Source organism: Mobula birostris, chromosome 14 (assembly GCF_030028105.1).
Source record: "Mobula birostris isolate sMobBir1 chromosome 14, sMobBir1.hap1, whole genome shotgun sequence".
In the NCBI taxonomy this organism is placed as follows: domain Eukaryota; kingdom Metazoa; phylum Chordata; class Chondrichthyes; order Myliobatiformes; family Myliobatidae; genus Mobula; species Mobula birostris.
Genome location: NC_092383.1, coordinates 89,469,561 through 89,475,560, shown reverse-complemented (window position 1 = coordinate 89,475,560; position 6,000 = coordinate 89,469,561).

Sequence of the window (6,000 nt, the reverse complement as noted above, 5' to 3'; positions counted from 1 at the left end):
TGTTCTGTGCTGTTCTCAGTTATTATTCAAATGATTACTCTCTTACACTGCTCTGTTAGTCCATACAGAATACTCAGATCAACATCAGAATCAGGTTTAATATCACCAGCATATGCCCTGAAATGAGTTAACTTTCTGACAGCAGTACAATGCAATACGTCATACTATAGGGAAAAGCTGTGAATTACAGTAAATGTGTATATATAGAGAGTTAAATGAAATAAGTAGTGCAAAAAAATAGGAAATTAAAAAGTAGTGTTCATGGGTTCAATGTCCATTCAGAAATTGGATGAGAGGGAAAGAAGCTGTTCCTGAATCGTTGAGTGTGTGCCTTCAGGGTTCTGTCCCTCCTACCCGATGGTAGAAATGAGAAGAGGGCATGACCTGGATGATGGGGGTCATTAATGATGGACGCCACCTTTCTGAGGCACCGCTCTTTGAAGAGGTCCTGGACCTTACAGATGACCATGATGGAGCTGGCTAATTGTGAGCACATTATCAAGCTGAAAGGTTGCTGCAACCTTAGAGAAGTTACCTCAGAAATACCAAAGAAGTCAAAGTGGACATTAGTTTATACTGCTAAAATTCTTATTAGTCATTTTCACAATGTGTTTTTCTTGGAAACGACAGGAACTAGATCAACAAATAAATCTCAGCACAGGCCAAAACAGACATCAATGCACAAGCATTCACATTTCCCTCCCCTCAGGAGCTCGTTAATGGATGTTCAGCATAAAATTGTCAGCTGTAAGAGCAACTCAGATTATAAAAAAAAATAAATAACATTAAAAAATAGTAAAAACAGCAAAAATATTCAGGCAGAAAAGTGGAATCAAACAAAAAACACTGACTAAGTCAATACAGCAACTCCAATTAAAGTGCAATTTTGTGTACCACCTCATTTGATTTTCCTAAGCCTATCTATCACTTATAAACGTCCTTTTAAAGTAGAGTTTTTGAAGCAAAATGTTTTGTAATGTAAAATATGTGACTTCACTGTCTTGATATCAAGGCAACTGGACTTGCTGTGTTGTCTAGTAGACGTTTTGCCACTCATCCGAGACGCTTCTTCAGTTCTGATCCATGGTGGGTAGTTTTCCGGCTTATAAACTCTGTGAATTGTTTAAAGGTTCTAGACAGCACAGTAGGGGTAGTTGCCTTGATTTACTACTGCTTGAGATACAATGACCTGGATGACTGAGAACCTTCATAGACGTATTTTCACTGGCTTGATTTCAGCCCTGGGACTGAAGTGAAATCTCAACACGTTGTCCATTAACAAACGAGTAACATACAATGGGCAGAGGCACAATAGCATAGTGGTTAGTGCACCAGCAAGCACTGATAAAGATTCGATTCCAGCTGCTATCTGTAAGGAGTTTGTACCGTGTGGGTTTCCTTCGAATGAAGACATTTGGGTTAGTAAGTTGTGGGCATGCTATGTTGGCACTGGAAACACTTGTGGGCTGCCCCCAGCACAATTCTCAGACTGTGTTGGTTGTTGACACAAATTACACATGTAAGGGGTTTCTGTTTTTTTAATGTCACTGCGTAGTCTAATTAAAATGGCTTCTTTGTTATGTTATAATTGAAAAGGCTTCTTTGTTATGTTAACTGCTGAGAGAGTCCTCCCACTAGCAGTTTGATTGGATCACGTTACTGATAAGAAGATCTTATGAACCAATTGGGATAGTTGTTATGCTTTTGGTGTGTCTGTAAGATATTGTATGTGTGGGGTTTTGGGGCAGAAGGTGGGAGAGACAGAGGATGGACCAGGTACTGTGAGTCCGCTAATGGGGTCGGACCCCGAGCGGGCATTCGGCGAGGAGAGGAGACAGAGACGGACTCGTGTGGAGCGTCTGGTCGACCACCGTTGTTGGGCCCAGGCGGCTGGTCGAGGTGGTCCGAGGGGTCACAGGGTGAAGAAGAAGGGTCCAGAGCTCCAACTGTTTGTGCACAAAGGATTGAACTTTGATAAGTGTGGCGCCTTTTATTTTCCTTTTATATTTTATTCTCTATTAATTATATAGTTCCAGTAATATCTATAAACTGTATATCATTTAATTGCATCTGGTGCATTGTCTGTTATTTGGGCGGGGTGGGGTACCTCACACAGCATCCACACAAACTGATTCCCCAGTTTGGCAGGGCCGAGGCTGTTTCCCTAGACGACAGCGAGCCGAGCGACCCTGAGGCTGGCCGGGGGGACTACACACACTTCTCTGTATGTTTCGATGTTTTTGACATATATATGGCACTCAGGTAATCCTCGTTATGACTGAAAGTTAAAATCCGTCTTGACTACAGCCCTATTGTTTTGTAAGATTAGCGTTATATGTCTCCGTACATCAAAACTTCGAAACATACAGTGAGATGCAATGGTTACATCACAATTTTTTTTGGCGACACGCTGGGGGTAGCTCACAAATGTCATCACGCTTCTGGCACCAATGCAGCGCGCCCCAACACACTAATCCAAACTGTACATCTTTTTGCAGTAAACGGGAGCACCCAGAGGAAACCCGAGCAGTCACAGTGAGAATGTACAATGCTCCATCAAAATTTACTATATATTTACAGTTATTTTACTTTTAAATTTAGAGATACAGCACAGAACAGGCCCTTCCGGCCCAACAAGCCACACTGCCCGGCAACTCACATGAACTCTAACCTAATCACAAGACAATTTGCATGACGAATTAACCTACTAACCACTACAGCTTTGAACGTGGGAGGAAACTGGAATTCCCAGGGGAAAACCAAGCACTCACAGGGAGGAACATCCAAACTCCTTTCAGATTATGTTGGATTTGAACTCTGAACTCTGTAGCCCCAAACTGTAATAGCGTCACGCTAACCACTATACTACCGAGGCGTCTAATTCCTGCTAACTATTGGAGGTTGATTGTATAACCCTAACAAAATAATTGCATTTTTCATTTTTTCTCAGTTCTTTCCATATGCCTTCATTACCAATCCCCTGGGTAGACTGCCTGAGCATACAATAGGTACAAAAGCCTGGATTACTACACCAGCTGAATCAGCTACTGACCCTCAACAACCAGGCTGCTGAATCAACTCGCACAACCCAACCCTCCCTCAGCAAAGCACATACCAACTCTTACGTTACCATGGACTTGTCTCTGATTGTGCCTTTTTTACATCAAGGTCTCGATTCTGCACAGTGTCGTTTTTAGGCTGTATGGGATCATTTTCAAAGTCGAAGTCAAGTTTCAAAGTTGAGTCTGTAGTCATAGGCACAAGCACATGTAAGGACAGGCGCTGCGACAAACTTATTTGCTTTAACATGACAGGCACGTAACATCATATCAGCAGATTCACAAGAAAAACATAAACTAAACATTATTTACAAGAATTACAATTAGAGCAAAAAAAATCTCTTTTAGTTTGAAGTGATCAGAGTGTCGAAGTATTGCTAACCTGTAGTGATTCGGGTTAGAGTCACAGAGAAATACCACACAGACATAGGCTGTTCTGCCTATTTAGTCTATGTTGACCATAGTGCCCACACAGCTAGTCCCAATCTCCTATACTCAGCCCATATCCCTCTAACCCCCATCCCTCCATGTACCCATCCAAGGGCTTCTTAGGAACGTCGACTCAGACCATGAGAGGCTTGCGTCGGGCATTTTCATGCCTTACAAGGCGCTGATTGGAAGTCTGTGTGGGGCGCTACTCCTCGTACAGACTAGAGCAATGTGTGGTTAAGTGCCTTGCTCAAGGGCACAAACACGCTGCCACAACTGAGGCTCGAACTAGCGACCTTGAGACAACTAGACAAATGCCTTAACCACTTGGGCACGTGCCCAACACAAATGACCCGATATAGCCAATGGCTTGGCCTCAACAGCCATCTGTAGCAATGAATTCCACAGATTCGCCACCCTCTGGCAAATGGAACTCCTCATCAGCTCTGCTCTAAGAGGATGTCCTTGCTTTCTGAGATTGTGCCCAACCTTGGTCCTAGACTCCCCCGCCCCCCCCCCGCCCCGATTGCAAACATCCTCTTCACACCCACTCTATTTCTATCTAGGCCTTCCAATATTCGATAGGTTTCAATGATATCCACCCCTCATTCTTCTAAACTCCAGCAGTACTGTCCCATAGTGAGAGAACTTTTCATAAAGTTTTTGAGTTTTTGCCACATTGGCCTTTATAAGTCAAAGTAATGAGTATAGGAGTTGAGATGATATGTTGAAGTTGTATAAGATGTTGGTGACGCCTAATTTGAAGTATTGTGTACATTTCTGGTCTCCTACCTACAGAAAACATATCAATAACATTGAAAAAGTACAGAGAAAATTTACAAGGATGCTACTAAGACTTGAAGACGCAAGTTATAGGGAAAGGTTGAATATTCCCGGGAGCATAGCAGAATGAGGGGAGATTATACAAAATTATAAGGGGTATAGGAAGGGAAATGTAAGCAGACTGTTTCTACTTAGGTTGGGTCAGAGGTTAAGGTGAAAAGTGAAATATTTAAGAGGAGTTTCTTCACTCAGAGGCTGATGAGAGTGTGGAATGAAGGGGAGGATGCAGGTTTGATATCAACATTTAAGAGCAGTTTGGATAAGTACATAGCTGGCAGGGGTATGGAGGGCTATGGTCCAGGCAATTTGATGAGCAGGGTTGATTGGTACTTTGGCACGGATCAGGTGGACTGAAGGACCTGTTTTGATGCTGTAGTGTTCTATGATTCCATAACTCTAAAACTCTCTGCTATGGCCACTCTGGAGATGGACCTCTGAACTATGAGGATTCATGAGGTTAACCACAGAGGATAAATACAAGACTTCCAGAAAGGTGAGGAACTTGTTAGAGGAGATGTATCAGGGCTCATTGGATTGCGGCATGATACTGAAGTCTTACTCCTAGTTTCTGGGAAAAGACTAGACTTTTCATTGTAAGTTGGACAGATTTGCCAATAACATGGTTGAAAGAGCAACGAACCAGAAGAAACAACCGACAGGCAGAGAACAAGTGCTTGTAAAGTGCGTTTTCCATAAATAAACATAAATGCTGAAAACAACATCTTTCCATCTGAGTTATACTTGGCTCCATATTAGTGAGGCGGCTTTGGTCTGCTGGAAGTGCCAATCAGAACCCATTAGGAAGTGCATCACTTACTAGAAGCAGAATCGGGAGTGGGAGTCCAGAAGCTGGCAAAGTCTTCAACATTCCTGTTATGTTTTTCACATTTGAATGGACTAAGCATTATTCTGAGAAAGAAAAGTTTACATTGCCTGTAAGCTGTGTAGCACTTTAATTTTTTGTAATATTCACATCAAGCAACACAAACCACAACTCACAACACAAGAAAACAATGTCAGACAGTCAGCACAACTGGCAAAAGTAAAATGTTTCGACTAGACGGTGACAGCGTTCAGTCTTTATTCTGTGTTTATTGTTCCAATTTGTAACAGTGTTGTAGCTTGAAATGCTGACAATATAAATATGTTGAAGCTCTAAAATGTTTCAAAACAAAGGTTGTGGTACATTTATTATTTAGAAAAATTATGGATTATATTCATTAGCACAATTCATTAACAGGGTAGTTCACAATTATATTAACATAGATTTCAAAATTATATTAGAATTATGTAAAAGAAAATGCAGCTATGCAGCAACAAAGTCTATGTGCACAGGAGCATTTTGGTTACTTCATTGCCAGGCACTCACAAAGCTTAGAGGGACCGATTTCTCACACTATGTTCATGGCAGAATCCGTCCAAGGCCATTACCATTTGGTCTACTCTATAGCAGAATATCCACCTGCCATATCCAACATTACAGAGTGACGGAGTTGTAAAGCACAGAAGCAGGCCACTCGGCCCACTACATCCATGCCAACCCTTTTGCCCACCTTCACTAGTCCCAATTGCCTGCATTCAAACCGCATTCTTCTAAGCCTTGCTCATTTAAATTCCTGCCTTAACATTTTATGAACATAGTGCTTACAACTGATTCAGCTGTCTCATC